The sequence below is a fragment of the Lontra canadensis genome, unplaced genomic scaffold (genome assembly GCF_010015895.1).
Source record: "Lontra canadensis isolate GAN:19392208 unplaced genomic scaffold, GSC_riverotter_1.0 scaffold135, whole genome shotgun sequence".
In the NCBI taxonomy this organism is placed as follows: domain Eukaryota; kingdom Metazoa; phylum Chordata; class Mammalia; order Carnivora; family Mustelidae; genus Lontra; species Lontra canadensis.
The window spans coordinates 2,258,851-2,279,099 of NW_022631129.1; the positions used below are offsets into that span (position 1 = coordinate 2,258,851).

Genomic DNA, 20,249 nt, shown 5'->3' on the forward strand with positions numbered 1-20,249 from the left:
AGAAAAATAAAGCAGAGAAGGCAGATAGGAGGTGTTAGAGTGAAAAAGTTTGAAATTTCAGATAAAATGTCCAAGGAAAGTAATATCTGAGTTAGGACTTGAAGAGAGTGAAGAAATGAGTTCCACAGAAGTCTGGGAGAAGGACAATTGAGGTGAAAACAATGAAAGCACAAAATTCCAGGCAGTAGTACATCAAGTATATTCAAGGGTCATGGAGGGTATGTGTGGCTGGGGGAGAGGATGATGGGTTTGAAGCAATGAAGGCAGAGAATTCTCAGGGTCAACTGTATGAGCTCGTAGGTCACAACAAGACCTTTGGTAAGAAATAAAGCCACTGGAAGGTTTTGAGTAAAATATTGACATGATCTGACTTCCTTTCAACAGAACCTGTGTTGAAAAAGGGAATGCACGGAGCAAACGCAGAAGCATGTAGTCCAGTTACAATAATATGAGCCAAAATAGTGGTAGTGGAGATATTATAAATGACTGAAGGTAGAAGGACATAGTATGTTGCATTTCAGATACGGAGTGTGGTAAAGATAGAGAAGTTAAGTTGTAAACAATTGGAAGGATTGTCATTTACCTAAAATACATAAGACTGTGGTAGGATCAAATTTGATAGGAAAAAAGAAATATAAAAATCTTGGTTTCAGGTAATTTAAATTTTAAATACTTATTAAATAAGAATGTTGAGTTCTTGTGAAATATCTGAGATGGGGATGCACATTTGAGGGTCTCCCATTCAATTAATGTTGTCTATAGATACATGAGTCCTGTAAGAAAAGGTGGCACAAGCGAAGGAGTAATTGAAGACAGTTTCATGAAAGGCACCCACAGGGATTGTCATCAGCACTCATAGTATAAAAACAGTGGGGAACTGTTGTAAGAATCCAGGAAGAACTGTAGCCATGGGAACAGCATTGCCCAAAAGGAGCAGTTGTCTTAGATAAAGGGACAAGATAATATTACCAGCAGACCATGTGCCCTCTGACCTCCTGCTGTTATTTCCTAATTACTGAACACAGCCAGAAGCCAGAGGCAGGGGAGCCTACATAGTGCAGTCCATGGAGGTCAGCTCTTCAAGGCAAGGAGAGGAGTGGGAAAGGGCAGAGAGGGAATAATGAAGGGCAAATTGAGAATATTAGAAACCATGGAGTTGTGTAGGAAGCATATGTATATAGAAACAAGAAGTCCAATGACTGAGTCATGGGCCTTCTAATAAATCAAAAGGGGAGGGAAAAAGAAGACTAGCAAGGGAGTCTATGAGAATCAGAGAGGGGAAGTTGGAATAGCCGGTTACAGTAGAGAAATGGCTGCAAGGGCTACTCCTGAGTTCCAAACTCACACCAGCCTACTCACTCTTTGCAAATTGACAGATTTATTTAAGGCCACTGGGTCACATTTTCTTCATTTATGAAAAGATAGCATTAAGAATTGAGGAAGTTTCCCATCTGTGTGATCAACTACAATGAACAAAATATAAAGTGCCAAGAAGTAGGTTTTGAGAATAGTCTGCACCTGAATGAGCTTGCAAAGTTATCTAAGCAATCTGTGCCTCAGCTTCTACCAGTGAAAGTAACATGTCTGTTCTGGAAAGATGAAAAAATACATAGCGACTTGTTCAGAAATGTGTAGATGTGATATAGTGGTGCAATTAGGTCACTGTGTCCTTCTTTTGCCTGACATATTAGTAAAAGTATTACTCAGGACAATAACAACAACATCCAAGGCAAAGTCATTGGGTTTTAGCTCAACTAAGTTCATCAAGTGCTGCTTTAAGGAGATATTTTGAGACTTCTCAGAGCTTTCAATATGTTAAGGAGTATTATGATTACCTAAAAGAGAAAAAAAATATGTCATGATCCCAAAGTAATGTAGCACTGAAATGCCCTTTTCAGGGAGCATTTCATAGGCCAGATGCTTCAAACAACACCCATAGAAACACTGCATTAGGTTATTTTTTGTTGGACCCCCAACAAGTTAATGAGGTCATGATCTCATTAGCAATAGTTAAATCATACTGAGTATATCTTCTGGGCCAGGCAAGATAATGAGGACCTAACATATGGAGTACAAGTGCTGGTTAGGAGCAGATCTCGGACCCTGAGCCGAGGGTCAGCTGTGTGACAGTGCAGGCTTCCACTACCTCCTTACATTGGAGGTAATACCAGCAATAGAAGCCTAGGGTGAAGTGAGGAGAATTAAAGTAGTGAAAATACTTCTACAAGTGCTTTCTAATTTTTAAATTTTTAATTTCAGGATAGTTAACATATAAAATAATGATTCAGCACTTCTATCCATTTCTTAATGCTCGTCATAAATGTACTCTTAATCCCCATTATCTGTTTCACCCCTCCACCCACCTCCACTCTGGTAACCATCAGTTTTTTTCTCTATAGTTAAGTTTGTTTCTCCCCACCCCGCCCCCTTTGGTAATTTGTTTTCCTTCATAAATTGTACTTATAAGTGAAACCATATGGCATTTGTTTTTCCATGACTGACTTATCTCACTCAACATTATAGCCTCTAGATCCATGCATGTCTGCAAATGGCAAGATTTCAATTTTTATAGTTGAGTATTATCCTATTGTTTGTATCTGTCTATCTATCTATCTATCATCTATCATCTATCATCTATCTATCTATCTAGCTACCTATCATATATTATCAATGGACACTTGGGCTGCTTCCAGAGTTTGTCTATTGTAAATAATGCTGCTATAACCATTGGGGTGCATGTGTACCTTTGAATTAGTGTTTTTAAATTCTTTGGGTAAATATCCACTAATGGAGTTACTGGATAATAGGGTAGTTCTATTTTTTAAAAAATTTTAGGAACCTCTATACTGTTTTCCACAGCAGCTGTACCAGTTAGCATTCCCATCAATGGTGCACAAGGGTTCCTTTTTCACCACATCCTTGCCAACACTTGTTTCTCATGTTGCTGATTTTGGCTGTTCTGGCAGGTGTGAGGTGATATCTCATTGTGGTTTTGATTTGCAGTTCCCTGATGAGAAGTGATGTTGAGCATCTTTTCATAGGTGTGTTGGCCATCTCTATGTCTTCTTTGAAGAAATACCTTTTCATGTCTTTTGCCATTTTTTAATTGGATTATTTGTTTTTATGGTGTGGAAATTGTATGTTTTCTATATAGTTTGGATACTAACCCTTTATCAAAAAAATGCCATTTGCAAATATCTTCTCTTATTCAGTATGTTCTTTTTTTAGTTTTATTGATTACTTCCTTCAGCATGCAGGAGATTTTTATCTTGATGAAGTACCAGTTGTTTATTTTTGCTTACTTTCCCTGACCTCAGGAGACATATCCAGAAAAATTTTCTGCAACAGATGTCAGAGAAATTACTGCCTGTGCTCTCTTTTATGATTTTTTTTTGTGATTTCAAATCTCACATTTAGATCTTTAATCCATTTTGAGTTTAGTTTTGTGATAATATTTTGTACATAGCTGTCCATTTTTCCCAACACCATTTGTTGAAGAGAGTGTCTATTTCTTACTGGATATTCTTTCCTGCTTTGTCAAAGATCAATTGGCCATATAATTGTGAGCTTATTTCTAGGCTCTCTATTGTGTTTCATTGTTCTGGTGTCTATTTTTTTTTTTTTTTGCCATTATCCTACTGTCTTGATTACTACAGTTTTGTAATGTATTTTGATATTTAGGGTTGTGATACCTCCAGTTTTATTCTTTTTTTTTTTTTTCAAGCTTGCTTTGGTTATTCAGGGTTTTTTGGGTTTCCATACAGATTTTTTTTTATTGTGTTATGTTAGTCACCATACACTACAACATTAGTTTTGATGTAGTGTTCCAAGATTCATTGTTTACATATAACATCCAGTCCTCCATGCAATACATACCCTCCTTAATACCCACTATCAGGCTCACCCATCCCCCTACCCCCTCCCCTCTAAACCCCTCAATTTGTTGCTCAGAGTCCACAGTCTCTCATGGTTTGTCTCCACCTCCGATTCCGCCCCCCGCCTTACCTTTCCTTTCCTTCTCCTAATGTCCTCCATGTTATTCTTTATGTCCCACAAGTAAGTGAAACCATATGATAATTGACTTTCCTTGCTGGACGTATTTCACTCAGCATAATCTCCTCCAGTCGTCCCATCCATGCTGATGCAAAATTTGGGTATTCATCCTTTCTGATGCTGAGTAATATTCCATTGTTATATGGATCACATCTTTTGTATCCACTCATCTGTGGAAGGGCATATTGGTTCTTTCCATAGTTTGGCTATTGTGGACATTGCTACTATGAACACTGGGGTACATATATCCCTTCTTTTCACTACATCTGTATCTTTGGGGTAAAGGTACTACCCAGTAGTACAATTCCTCGGTCATAGGGTAGCTCTATTTTTAATTTTTTGAGGAATCTCCACACTGTTTTCCAAAGTGGCTGTACCAACTTGCATTCCCACCAACAGTGTAAGAGGGTTTGATTCCCCTTTCTCCACATCCTCTCCAACATTTGTTGTTTACTGTCTTGTTAATATTGGCCATTCTAACTGGTGTAAGGTGGTATCTCAGTGTGGTTTTGATTTGAATCTCCCTGATGGCTAATGATGATGAACATTTTTTCATGTTAGATTTTATTTTTATAGTAGTTTTAGGCTTACACAATTGAGCAGAATGTGCAGAACATCCCCCAAATACGATTCTTCCTGTCAAAATGGTTTTTCCTACCATTAACATATTTCCTTAGGGTGATACATTTATTATTATTTATTATTATTATTCATACTAATATGAACCAATATTAGTACATTATTATTAATTAAGGGCCATAGTGTACAACTGGGTGAACTCTTTGAGTTGTACCTTTTATGACTTATGACATATCTCTAGTGCTGTGTACTCCCCATTTCAGTAACATACAGAATAGTTCCACTGCCCTAAAAATCTTGTGTTCCACCTATTTATTCCTACTTCCTCCCAACCCCTAGCAAACAGTGTTCTTTTTACAGTCTTCATAGTTTTGCCCATTCCAAAATGTCATATGATTGAAATTCACACAATATATGGTCATTTTAGACAGAAATCTTTCACTTATGCAGTGTGCTTTCAATATGTAAATTCAAATAATTTTATTCTATTATCATTTCTTTGAATTATAGTTTTTTATTATAATATAATGGACATACAATATTGTATTAGTTTCAGGTGTACAATATAGTGATTCAACAATTGTATACAGTACTCAGCATGACAAGTATAGTCACCATCTGTCACCGTATAACATTATTACAATATTATTGACTATATTCCCAATGCTGTACTTTTTTCTCATCTCTGTGAGTTATTTATTACAGTCTTAAATATTTGCCTAGTTTCATTGCTTTAGTGTTTTTATCAGAAAAGTTCCATATTACTTATGTTGAGCTCTCTTGAATGTCTTTTTTTTCCCACAAGGAATTCTACCAAATATTTATTTTCTTTTTATACGGTCAGTTAGTTTTTGATGTAGGGTACAATGATTCATTAGTATGTCTTCTGTCTGTATTCCTTTTTACTCATGCCCTTTTTATCTTTTCTCCATTTGAATTTGATAATTGTACTCTTCCCTTTTTTGTTTTCTCTTTCTTTTACAGTGTTTACCATGATATTCATCACCATTAGTTTTTTTTTTTATTGTTGTTCATTTTAAACGCTTTTGAAATATTAGGCTAGAGTTTTTGTCTTTAGTTTTGGTTTCCTTCTGGGAAGGAAAAAGAAGAGGATTCAGGTGAACCAGTTTATTTGAAAGATGGAGGAAACACATGGGGAGGGGATGATGGAAGTAAGTGAGGCAAAAGAAGGAAACAGGCAATTGAGTGCATTAGCAATAATATCTTTCTGGGTAACTAGAGCATAGTCCTCCTGGAGAATTTCAGACACTAAAGCAAAGATGCTGTCCAGAATGATTGGGCATTTGAACATGCTCACTTCAGCAGCAAATGTACTAAAAATTGGAATGATACAGAGAAGCTTAGTATGGCACCTGCACAAGGATGGCATGCAAGTTTGTGATGTATTCCATTAAGGGTGTTTGAGTTAGGTATTTTTAAATTCCCATTATTGATTGAGGATTGCTCCAGGAGAGCTTTCATTCCAAGGCACTTCTCAAACTCTGGGAGTAGAGAAGCAGAGCTCTAGGAGCCAGAAAACGTCCATGGCAATGACACAGAGATGCTGAAAGTGGGGCAGGCAGATGCCAAACATGGTGGGGAAGGGGTATCCACAGTGTCACATTTTTCATCACATCTTTACATTTCACATTTTATATTTCTCTTTGTCACCTTTTTTCTTGTAGGTTTTATTATTTGTTGGCATGCTCTTCAGTTAATATAAACATGTTCCTAAGTCCTTGCTTTGTTCTATTAGGAGAACCTTATGTGGAAGCAGCAATAGTTCAGAGTAGCTCTCAACCTTATGGCTCAAGGCACACTCTTAAAAATAGAAGTATCTTGGGGCACCTGGGTAGCTCAGTGGGTTAAAGCCTCTGCCTTCAGCTCGGATCATGATCCCAGGGTCCTGGAATCGAGCCCCGCATAGCGATCCCTGTTTGCAGGAAGCCTGCCTCCTCCCCACCCCCGAATCTGCCTGCCTTTCTGCCTGCTTGTGATCTCTGTCTATCAAATAAATAAATAAAATCTTTTAAAAAAATAAAAATAAAAAAATAAAAGTATCTTAAAATATCAAAAATAACCACTTCTATGTTCTGTGGAATTAAGTCTAATTCCAGAAGGCTTCTAATCTTTGTCTTTCTGTGGGTCAGAGTTCTACATCACTTCATTTTCCTTTTATAGTACTCTTTCTACATATGCCATACCTTTTCTCTCCTTACATCTTTCCAATTTCTAAACAGTTTTTTTCCTATGACCCAGCTTAATTTAGGTTTTGTTACCATGTATTATTCTTTGGGGTAGAACTTTGTCCTTTGGAAAGGAAATGTGTGATCTTTCTGGGATCTCAAGTGATTTGGGCTGCTAAATTGCATCCCATTTAATGTTTCCCCATAAATTTCATACTTACTTGCAATGAGAAGCCTGTGAGGACTTTACTAAATAACACTAGTTTATCTCAGATTTGCTCATCAGATTACTGCTTAGTTTTCAGTTTTTGTTTTTGTTTATTTCTTACAGTGGGGGTGGTATTTATCATTTTTGTGTTTCTAGATTTCATTCTATACCTCAAACTTCTGTGCCATTATGGAACAATGACTGGTTCCATGTATAGCTGGTGGCTCCTTGTATTTGGTCATGCCTTCCCCTAGTCTAGGTTTCATTGGGATTCCTTTCACCTAATTTGGTTGAAACTGTTACATATTTTCTACCCTCCTACCTCTCATTTTGTTATCTGAGCTTCTCTGTTTAGTTTTCATGAATGTATTTGGAAGTATCAATAGACAAAAAAAGCATATGATGTTACCACACTCTTGCTGCCAGAATTTCTCAATTCTTCTTGGGTATGTTTTGGTAAGATTATTTTTTTTTTCAAGAAATTGTAAATTAAATAAATTATATCTGAATTTTTACAGAATTAGAACAAAGATTTTAAAAATACCCTCATATTATTTTTTAAATTTCTTCAGTATCTGTAGTGATGCTTCATGTTTTATTTCTAAATATTATTATGTGTGATGTATTTTTTACTAAACATTTATTTTACTTTATTTTATTTTGTTTTATTTATTTTATTTTTTTACTGTGTTATGTAGTCACCATACAATACATCATTAGTTTTTGGTGTAGTGTTCCATGATTCATTGTTTGCATATAATAACCCATGCTCCAAGCAAACCATGCGCTCCTTAATACCCATCATCAGGATCAACTATCCCCCTATGCCTTTCCCTTTTAAAACTCTCATTTGTTTCCCAAAGTCCATAGTCTCTCAAGTTTTGTCTCCCACTCCAATTTCTCCCCCTTCATTTTTCCCTTCTCCTAATGTCATCCATGCTATTCCTTATGTTCCACAAATAAGTGAAACCATATGATAATTGATTTTCTCTGTTTGACTTATTTCACTTAACATAATCCCCTCCAGTATCATCCAAGTTGATGCAAAAGTTGGGTATTCATCATTTCTGATGGCTGAATAATATTCCATTGTATATATGGACCACATCTTCTTTATCCATTCAACTGTTGAAGGACATCTTGGCTCCTTCCACAGTTTGGTTATTAAGGATATGGCTTCTATGAACATTGGTGTGCATATGGCTCTTCTTTTCACTACATCTGTATTTTGGGGTAAATACCCAGTAGTGCAATTGCTGGGTCATGGGGTAGCTCTATTTTTAATTTTTTGAGGTATCTCGACACTGTTTTCCAAAGTGGCTGCACCAATTTACATTTCCACCAACAGTGTAAGAGGGTTCCCTTTCTCAAAAACTTCTCCAACATTTGTTGTTTCTTGCCTTGTCAATTTTTGTCATTCTAACTGGTATAAGGAAGTATCTCAATGTGGTTTTTATTTTAATTTCCCTGATGGCTAAAGATGATGAACACACTCTGACATTGACCACAGCAATTTTTTTCAAGACACATCTCCAAAGGTAAGGGAAACAAAAGCAAAAATGAACTTATGGGACTTGATGAAGATAAATAGTTTCTGCACAGCAAGGGAAACAGTCAGCAAAACAAAAAGGCAACCCACAGAATTGAAGATTTTTGCAAATGACACTACAGACAAAGGCCTGAGAACCAAGATCTATAAAGAACTTGTCAAACTCAGCAACCAAAACACAAATAATCAAGTCCAAAAATTGGCAGAAGACATGAGCAAACACTTATCCAAAAACAAAAACAAAAACAAAAACATACAAATGGCTAACAGACACATGGGAATGTGTGACGTGTTTTTATTCTTACTGAAATCTCACCAGGGGTGTTATCATTTTTTATTTGTCTTCTCAAATTGGCTTTCCTAATAACTATCTTTATTACATGTTTGTTTTCTAGCTCATTGATCTCTGCTATAATCATTCATTATTTTCATCTACTTTTTTATTATTTTATTTTTTTAACTTAAATTTATTTTTTCAGCGATCCAAGATTCATTGTTTATTCACCACACCCAGTGCTCCATGCAATACCTGCCCCCTTAATACTCACCACCAGGCTCACCCATCCCCCCACCACCTCCCCTCCAAAATCCTCCATTTGTTTCTCAGAGTCCACAGTATCTCATCCTTTGTCTCCCTCTCTGATTTACCCCAATTCACTTTTCCTTTCCTTCTCCTGATGTCCTCCATGTTATTCCTTAGGGAACATCAATTATCATCTACTTTTTTAAATTGGATTTTCTTTCTCTACCTTCATGGAATGTACATTGAGTTAATAATTTTTCAGTCTTTTTTTCTTTTCAAATGTAAATATTTGTAGTAACTTTTCTCCTAATAATTTTTATAATATCACAAGTTTGATATATAGATTATTTATAGTTTGCAAATTTTTCCAAATCCTTATATTTTTCTATGAACCATGAGTTAATTTTCAAGAAAATAGTAATTTTGTATTTATCTTTTGTCATTGATTTATAAATTAATTGTATTTTATTTAAAAACATGCTTTATATTATTTCATTCCTTTGAAAATTATGAGATAGGCATTAAGACAGCATTACATTTATTAATATTTTACATAGTCTTGCAAAAAAACATCTATTCTATATTCACCGAGTGAAATATTCAATTAATGTCCTTACATAAGGTCAATTTTGTTAATAATATTGCTCAAGTTTTCTACAACTTCACTGTTATTTTGTCATTTTGTTTGGTTCATTTTTTATAAATAAATGTTTCAAATAGTCTTTTTTAGTGAATTGGACACTTTTTCATTCTATAGTATCAATTTGATCCCAAGTAATAATATTGCCTCAAAGGTTATTAAAGTCCTACCAATTTTGTTAGATTAAAGTATAGTTATATCACTTTCCCTTTGGGGTGCCATTTCAGATATATTTTTCCTCATTATTTTTCATCCTTTTTTTATTATGTTCAGTTGGTCAGCATATAGTATGTCATTCATTTTTGATGCAATGTTCAACAATTCATTAGTTGTGTATCTTTCTATTAAGATGAATCGTATCTGAAATTGCCTGTTTTTTTTTTATAATTATTTTTTTTTATAATTTTATTTTTTATAAACATATATATATATATATATATATTTTCCCCCAGGGGTACAGGTCTGTGAATCTCCACGTTTACAAACTTCACAGCACTCACCATAGCACATACCCTACCCAATGTCCATAACCTCCCCCCCCCCAACCCCCCTCTGCCCAGCAACCCTCAGTTTGTTTTGTGAGATTAAGAGTCACTTATGGTTTGTCTCCCTCCCAATCCCAACTTGTTTCATTTACTCTTCTCCTACCACATTAACCCCCCATGTTGCATCTCCTCTCCCTCATATCAGGGAGATCATATGATAGTTGTCTTTCTCTGATTGACTTATTTCGCTAAGCATGATACCCTCTAGTTCCATCCATGTTGTCGCAAATGGCAAGATTTCATTTCTTTTGATGGCTGCATAGTATTCCATTGTATATATATACCACATCTTCTTTATCCATTCGTCTGTTGATGGACATCTAGGTTCTTTCCATAGTTTGGCTATTGTAGACATTGCTGCTATAAACATTCGGGTGCATGTGCCCCTTCGGATCACTACGTTTGTATCTTTAGGGTAAATACCCAGCAGTGCAATTACTGGGTCATAGGGTAGTTCTATTTTCAACATTTTGAGGAACCTCCATGCTGTTTTCCAGAGTGGTTGCACCAGCTTGCATTCCCACCAACAGTGTAGGAGGGTTCCCCTTTCTCCGCATCCTCGCCAGCATCTGTCATTTCCGGACTTGTTAATTTTAGCCATTCTGACTGGTGTGAGGTGGTATCTCATTGTGGTTTTGATTTGTATTTCCCTGATGCCGAGTGATATGGAGCACTTTTTCATGTGTCTGTTGGCCATCTGGATGTCTTCTTTGCAGAAATGTCTGTTCATGTCTTCTGCCCATTTCTTGATGGGATTATTTGTTCTTTGGGTGTTGAGTTTGCTAAGTTCTTTATAGATTCTGGACACTAGCCCTTTATCTGATATGTCGTTTGCAAATATCTTCTCCCATTCTGTCAGTTGTCTTTTGGTTTTGTTTACTGTTTCCTTTGCTGTGCAAAAGCTTTTGATCTTGATAAAATCCCAATAGTTCATTTTTGCCCTTGCTTCCCTTGCCTTTGGCGATGTTCCTAGGAAGATGTTGCTGCGGCTGAGGTCGAAGAGGTTGCTGCCTGTGTTCTCCTCAAGGATGTTGATGGATTCCTTTCTCACATTGAGGTCCCTCATCCATTTTGAGTCTATTTTCGTGTGTGGTGTAAGGAAATGATCCAATTTCATTTTTCTGCATGTGGCTGTCCAATTTTCCCAACACCATTTATTGAAGAGGCTGTCTTTTTTCCATTGGACATTCTTTCCTGCTTTGTCGAAGATTAGTTGACCATAGAGTTGAGGGTCTATTTCTGGGCTCTCTATTCTGTTCCATTGATCTATGTGTCTGTTTTTGTGCCAGTACCATGCTGTCTTGATGATGACAGCTTTGTAATAGAGCTTGAAGTCCGGAATTGTGATGCCACCAACTCTGGCTTTCTTTTTCAATATTCCTTTGGCTATTCGCGGTCTTTTCTGGTTCCATATAAATTTTAGGATTATTTGTTCCATTTCTTTGAAAAAAATGGATGGTACTTTGATAGGAATTGCATTAAATGTGTAGATTGCTTTAGGTAGCATAGACATTTTCACAATATTTATTCTTCCAATCCAGGAGCATGGAACATTTTTCCATTTCTTTGTGTCTTCCTCAATTTCTTTCATGAGTACTTTATAGTTTTCTGTGTATAGATTCTTAGTCTCTTTGGTTAGGTTTATTCCTAGGTATCTTATAGTTTTGGGTGCAATTGTAAATGGGATGGACTCCTTAATTTCTCTTTCTTCTGTCTTGTTGTTGGTGTAGAGAAATGCGACTGATTTCTGTGCATTGATTTTATATCCTGACACATTACTGAATTCCTGTACAAGTTCTAGCAGTTTTGGAGTGGAGTCTTTTGGGTTTTCCACATATAGTATCATATCATCTGCGAAGAGTGATAGTTTGACTTCTTCTTTGCCAATTTGGATGCCTTTAATTTCTTTTTGTTGTCTGATTGCTGAGGCTAGGACTTCTAGTACTATGTTGAATAGCAGTGGTGATAACGGACATCCCTGCCGTGTTCCTTTCCTCTTGCGATTGAGTTCTAGCTTCAGAGCATTGTGGTCTGAAAATATGCAGGGAATGATCCCAATTTTTTGATAACAGTTAAGACCTGATTTAGAACCAAGGATGTGATCTATTCTGGAGAATGTTCCATGTGCACTAGAGAAGAATGTGTATTCTGTTGCTTTGGGATGAAATGTTCTGAATATATCTGTGATGTCCATCTGGTCCAGTGTGTCATTTAAGGCCTTTATTTCCTTGTTGATCTTTTGCTTGGATGATCTGTCCATTTCAGTGAGGGGAGTGTTAAAGTCCCCTACTATTATTGTATGATTGTCGATGTGTTTCTTTGATTTTGTTATTAATTGGTTTATATAGTTGGCTGCTCCCACGTTAGGGGCATAGATATTTACAATTGTTAGATCTTCTTGTTGGACAGATCCTTTGAGTATGATATAGTGTCCATCTTCATCTCTTATTATAGTGTTTGGTTTAAAATCTAAGTGATCTGATATAAGGATTGCCACTCCTGCTTTCTTCTGATGTCCATTAGCATGGTAAATTCTTTTCCACCCCCTCACTTTAAATCTGAAAGTGTCTTCGGGTTTAAAATGAGTTTCTTGTAGGCAACATATAGATGGGTTTTGTTTTTTTATCCATTCTGATACCCTGTGTCTTTTGATTGGGGCATTTAGCCCATTAACATTCAGGGTAACTATTGAGAGATATGAATTTAGTACCATTGTATTGCCTGTAAGGTGACTGCTATTGTATATTGTTTCTGTTCCTTTCTGATCTACTACTTTTAGGTTCTCTCTTTGCTTAGAGGACCCCTTTCAATATTTCCTGTAGAGCTGGCTTGGTGTTTGCAAATTCTTTCAGTTTTTGTTTGTCCTGGAAGCTTTTAATCTCTCCTTCTATTTTCAATGATAGCCTAGCTGGATATAGTATTCTTGGCTGCATGTTTTTCTCGTTTAGTACTCTGAATATATCATGCCAGCTCTTTCTGGCCTGCCAGGTCTCTGCGGATAAGTCTGCTGCCAATCTAATATTTTTACCATTGTATGTTACAGACTTCTTCTCCCGGGCTGCTTTCAGGATTTTCTCTTTGTCACTAAGACTTGTAAATTTGACTATTAGGTGACGGGGTGTGGACCTAGTCTTATTGATTTTGAGGGGGGTTCTCTGAACCTCCTGGATTTTGATGCTTGTTCCCTTTGCCATATTGGGGAAATTCTCTCCAATAATTCTCTCCAATATACCTTCTGCTCCCCTCTCTCTTTCTTCTTCTTCTGGAATCCCTATTATTCTAATGTTGTTTCGTCTTATGGTGTCACTTATCTCTCGAATTCTGCCCTCGTGGTCCAGTAGTTGTTTGTCCCTCTTTTTTTCAGCTTCCTTATTCTCTGTCATTTGGTCTTCTATATCGCTAATTCTTTCTTCTGCCTCATTTATCCTAGCAGTGAGAGCCTCCATTTTTGATTGCACCTCATTAATAGCTTTTTTTATTTCAACTTGATTAGATTTTAGTTCTTTTATTTCTCCAGAAAGGGCTTTTATATCTCCCGAGAGGGTTTCTCTAATATCTTCCATGCCTTTTTCGAGCCCAGCTAGAACCTTGAGAATCGTCATTCTGAACTCTAAATCTGACATATTACCAATGTCTGTATTGATTAGGTCCTTAGCCTTTGGTACTGCCTCTTGTTCTTTTTTTTGTGGTGAATTTTTCCGCCTTGTCATTTTGTCCAGATAAGAGTATATGAAGGAGTAAGTAAAATACTAAAAGGGTGGCAACAACTCCAGGAAAATATGCTTTAGCCAAATCAGAAGAGATCCCAAATCGTGAGGGGGGATAAGGGGATAAAAAGAGGTTCAGAAAGAAAAAAAAAAAAAAGAAAAAAGAAAAAAGAAACAAAAAAAAAGAGAAAACCAATAATGAAAAAAATATAAAAAGGAAAAAATATATATATATTAGATAAACTAGTTAAAAAACGTTAAAAAAGAAAAGGGTAAAAGTTTAAAAAAATTTAGCAGAAGAAGAGAAAAAAATTGAAAAAGAAAAAAAAAATTAAATTAACTGCAAGGCTAAAGAATCATGGGGAGAAAGCCATGAGTTCCGTGCTTTGCTTTCTCCTCCTCTGGAATTCCGCTGCTCTCCTTGGTATTGAAACTGCACTCCTCGTAAGTGAACTTGGTCCTGGCTGGGTTTCTTGTTGATCTTCTGGGGGAGGGGCCTGTTGTAGTGATTTTCAAGTGTCTTTGCCCCAGGCGGAGTCACACCGCCCTTACCAGGGGCCGGGCTGAGTAATCCGCTCGGGTTTGCTTTCGGGAGCTTTTGTTCCCTGAGCGCTTTCCGTAGAGTCCGGAGGACGGGAAGGAAGATGGCGGCCTCCCAGTCTCCGGCCCGGAGGAGCCGAGAGCTCGGGGTCCCACTCCTCAGTGCGCCCTCAGGGAATAGCGTCCAATTACTCCCGTCTGCCTGGCCTCTGGCTGCGCTCCGAGCTCACCGAGCCTGCGACCGGTTCAAGGTCAGCCCGAGCTGTGAGCTCACTCCTCGGCTCCGTCTCTGTAGCCGGCTTCCCTGTTCTAATACCTGCGAGCTCTGCGACACTCAGACACCCCGATCCTTCTGTGACCCTGCGGGACCTGAGGCCACACTGGCCCCGCGTGGGCTTCACCCCAGTTAAGCCTCTGGAGCGATGTCCCTCAGTGGAACAGACTTTTAAAAGTCCCGATTTTGTGCTCCGTTGCTCCGCCGCTTGCCGGGAGCCGGCCCCTCCCCCCGGGGTCTATCTTCCCGTCCCTTTGGATTCACTTCTCCGCCAGTCCTACCGTTCAGCAAGTGGTTGATTTTCTGTTTCTAGAATTGCTGTTCTTCTTCTCTTCGATCTCCCGTTGGATTTGTAGGTGTTTGCAATCTTTAGATAAGCTATCTAGCTGATCTCCCGCAACCTGAAGTAGTCTCAGCTGCTACTTCTCCGCCATCTTGACTCCTCTCTCCGCCTGAAATTGCCTGTTTTGAGTAAAAGTATTAAATATTGTAAAAAAATCTAATAAATCTGAGAATCACTGTCTATTATGGAGAATATTTATTCTAGCCATTTTAATGCAATTCTGAATATTTAAATTTAAATGATATCAAATTGTCATTTTTATGTAGCCGCACTAAAAATATTCTCATTACTATTATTTTGGGTTCTTTTCCCAGAGAAGTAAGGCAAGAAGAGAAAAAAAAGGACAAAGGTATCATTATTTTCAAATACTATAATATGTATATAGAAACCTGAGTAAACTGAGGCAAACAGAAATTATTTTAACAGTTTACAAAGATGCCTAGATGCTTACTTAATATATTTCCTAATGGAAGCCTTTTAAATCATCAAGAAGAATATAAAAATACAAAGAGAATAGTCTCCTTTCACACTAGACAATCAATTAGCAAAATACCTTAGAGTAAATGTAAATACTCTGTAGCATTTTAATGAAGATAATCACAAAAAATTACTGAGTGATGACCTTAATTGAAATGCCATCAAATGAGAAGCCTTAAAAAAAAGAGAGAATAGACACATCTGGATGGAAAAATGCATTGAAGCTATGTCGATTTTCATAGGTATTATTTACTATGTCTAAATAGATGAGCAAACACTAAATTATAGTTTTATAGTACTTTATAACATTTCTGCTTTCATCTACAAGGTATGGGACATAATCTGCAATAAGTTATAGTGTGTATTAGACAGCACATTAGTTAAAAAGGAGAGGGAGTTCTTTTAATTTTGTGGACTTGCAAATCCTAACTGAAGCACTAACATTGGAGCTTTTGTTTATGTTTGTATACTTTATTATGATTTTTGGCATTTATTTTAACAAAACATAAGAAGAAAGGTGAAGGAGAAAATGCTCACAGGCATACAGGAAAAAAAAAAGTTCTTTTTGGAGATTGAATTAAGCTTGCAAAATTTCACCTTCTGTTGGTATTAATTTATATTCAGAGATAGAAATATATTATTTAATATTAGTTTTAGCTCTCCTAGATTACTATTTCCAACAAGTTTCCCTACTATCTTTCTTATATGTCATCCCATAATCAATCTCTCCCCCATGTAAAATCCAGTGGGACATTTTATTTATTTTGTTTTTTTTTTAAAGATTTACTTATTTACTTGAGGGGTTCCTGGGTGGCTCAGTGGGTTAGGCCTCTACTTTGGCTCAGATCATGATCTCAGGGCCCTGGGATCAAGCCCCACATGGGGCTCTCTGCTCAGCAGGGAGCCTGCTTCCCCCTCTCTCTCTGCCTGTCTCTCTGCTTACTTGTGATCTCTTTCTCTGTCAAATAAATAAATAAAACCTTTTTAAAAATATATTTATTTATTTATTTGAGAGAGAGAAAGCGAGTGTGAGTGGAAGAAGGGACAAAGAGGGAGAAGAGGGATTGAGAATCTTCAGCAGACTCCCCACTGAGCACAGGGCCTGATGTGAGACTTGATCCCAGGACCCTAAGATCATGACCTGAGCAGAAATCAAGAGTCAGCAGCTCAAATGACTGAGCCACCTCGGTGCCCCCCAGTGTGATATTTTAAAGCTAAACAACAACAACAAAAATCACACCAATCTCTATGTGATTTCTATTATTCTCTATGACTTTCCTTTACAGTTAGAATAAAGTGTAAATTATAAATGCAACCCCCAAAGAACCTACATGATCCAGACACTCTCTTTCTCTCCTTCCTCAGCAGCTATCCTTCTCCATCTCAATCACCACTGTCTGTCCCATAAGCGAGATTCAGTGACAGTAAAAGAGGCACAGGAACCAGGTCCTGGATCTTCCCATGAAGTAATGATGGAATCTCCTAGAGCCATCTTGTGGCCCTGAGGAGAACTGGCCTGAAGATGCCTTGAACACTGCAGTTGACAGATGGAAAGATGCAAGAACTGCCAACAAGCCAGCCCGGGAGGAACACTTGTTCCAATGTCCTTGTTATGTAAAATAGTAATTCTTTATTGTGTGAGCCATAAAAGCTTACCCAAAACAGTTGAACATCAGAAAACATTCATAAAAGGGAAAAAATGGATAAAATAAAATAGATGTAAATGTTTGAGTAATGGATCCATAGAAAAAGCAACTTTCAAGACTGGGAACTGAGAAGGTACAGTGGCAAAGAAGCCAATGGTCTGGTAGATACAGAAGAGATGCCAAATTCACAGGAAGCAAAAGTAACAAAGGCAAGAATGAGAACTGGGGCAGAAACTGGGAGATTTGTTGAAATAAGTATATGAAAAAGCTAGCCCTATCCTCTTTCCTCCCATGTCCCATACCCACAGCCAGACATTTTCATAGAAGCATAAACTAGTGGACACCTGGGTGGCTCAGTTGGTTAAGTGGCTGCCTTCCACTCAGGTCAGGATGCCAAGGTCCTGGGATCGAGTCTCGATTGGCCTCCTTGCTCAGCAGGGAATCTGCTTGTGCTCACGTGCTCTCTCTCTCTCTGGCAAATGAATAAATAAAACCTTAAAAAAAAGAAACATAAACTAGGAGGATCTTTTAATGAGGAAAATGAACAAACAAGCACAAATAGAAATCCATTAAATTTTTGTTGAAAGAATGAATAAGCACTTCCTAAAGCTTATCATATGTTGCACTATAATGCACAATAACTGATAGCAGCACCAGTCAAAAAAGCCAGGGAGAATATATCATATTTGAAGAAGAATGATCACATTTATATCTATATCGATATCGATATTGATATCGATATCGATATAGATAATACTGTGTGTAACAATTCCAGAATATGGGGTGCCTGGGTGGCTCAGTCAGTTAAGCACCTGCCTTTGGCTCAGGTGATGACCTCAGAGTCCTTGGATTGAGCCCTGCATCAAGCTCCCTCCTCAGAGGGAAGTCTTCTTCTTCCTCTCCCTCTGTCCCTCACCCTACTCATGGTCTCTCTCTCTCTCTCTCTCTCTCTCTCGTGCGGGCTCAAATAAAGTCTTTTTAAAAATTCCAGAATATACATTATTTTTAGATATACAGAGAACATTTACTAAAATTAAACATTTACAGGAGATAAGGAAAATATTAATACATTTAGAAGAATTAATTCTACATCTTAATTTTTTTTTTACCTCAATGAAATTAAATTTAGATATCAGCAATCTTCTCCCATCTTCCCTCTGCTTGCAAATAGCTAGAAAGTAGTTACCCATTTGCAAACTAAGACAGTGCTTTTAAATAATGCATGAGGGAAATAAAAAATAATAATGGAAATTTTTAAAATACTATGAACCAAATGCTAATATAAATAAAAGATATCACATTTATGATATGTAACTGAAGCTATGCTGATAGAGAAATAGATCACCTGAAATGCTTATATATAACAACCAAAAAAAGTTAAAGACCAATAGTTTAATCAAGGAATTTCTTCTTCCAGTCAAGATAGAGTTTTAAAGACTGGATTTAACTCCTTACCTGAAACAAAGGAAAATCAGACAGAAAAGTATAAAACAGTAACTTTTATGACATTGAAATTAAATAATGAAGGAAGTAATTCCTGAGAAATAGAAAATGCACAGGGTAAGCCTATAATTGCTCCCACTTGTTAATGTCTTGACAGAGTTAAGTATCCAGGCAGAACTGGGAATATTTTATTTTTTACTTTTAAAAAATTTTTTTGTATTATTATGTTCAATTAGCCAACATAGAGTACATCATTAGTTTTTGATGTAGTGTTCATCACTACATCAATGATTCATCAGTTCAATGATTCATCAGTTGCATATAACACCCAGTACTCTGAGTTGAGGAGATGGAGGCCAAAATCTGGAGAGACCAAAGCAGAGAAATTTGCAATTCAGAATCTATAGATATTAAAGGATAGTAAAAACATATTAAGAACAACCTCATGGCAATAAGTTTGACATTTTAAATTCCTTGAAAAACATACAAAGCTAGACCAGGATAAAATGGATAATATGAATAGTCCTATCTCTACTAAGTAAAAAGGGTTAGTAGTTAAAAATCTCCCTCAACAAACAAGCACTCCAGGTTCAGATAGCTTCACTTGTGAATTTTACCAATAACTTAAAAAAAATACAAATTCTAGACAAATCTTTCCAAATTTGAGGAGCAGGGAATGTTTCTCAAATCATTCTATAAAGTCAGCTTTACCATGATATGAAGACCAGAAAACAATATTACAAAATTAGAAAACTATAAACCAATATTCCTCATTAATACAGAAGCAAATGTCCTAAACTAAATTTTAGAAGATTATATTTAGCAATATGTAAAGAGGGTAATACATCATTATCAAGTAAAGTTTATCCTAGAAATGCAAGATTGTTTCATATGCTAAATAAGGGATCAACAAATTATTTCTTTTAAAAGCCAGCTAATAAATATTTCAGGTCATGACTATATAGTCTTTATCACAACTGTTTAATTCTTCCACTGTAGCATGAAAACAGTTATATACAATACATAAATGGATGGTATGACTGTGTCCCTAATTATATACGTATTTATAAACATATAATATTTATATTATTCATAAATTTATATTATAAATAATACAAATTATTTTATGATATAAAATTTTATGATATAAATAATATTTATATATAAATTATATTATAATTAATTATATATCATAATTAATAATATTATAAATTATTATAAATAATATAAATTATTTTATGATATAAAAATTTATGATATGAAATTATTTATGATATAAATAATATTTATGATATAAATTTATAAATAATATAACATTATATACTTATATAATATAATTATATAATATAATTATATATTATAATATAAATTTAAATAATATTATATATATATTCACAAAAATAGGCCATTGGACCTTGGGCTATAGTTTGCTGACCGCTGTTCTAAATTGTTTAATTTAAATCATCATATTAACAACTAAAAAGAGAAAAACAATATGATCAGCTCAACAGGTGGAGAAAAAGCACTTGAACAAAT

General features: G+C 36.2%; 1 non-coding gene across 1 annotated transcript; it reads left to right on the forward strand.

Annotated features, from left to right (window-relative positions):
• Nucleotides 1–5,942: 5,942 nt before the first annotated feature.
• Nucleotides 5,943–6,047, forward strand: LOC116858375. Its single transcript, XR_004380902.1, has one exon. It is a non-coding gene; the product is annotated as a U6 spliceosomal RNA (small nuclear RNA).
• Nucleotides 6,048–20,249: the final 14,202 nt, after the last annotated feature.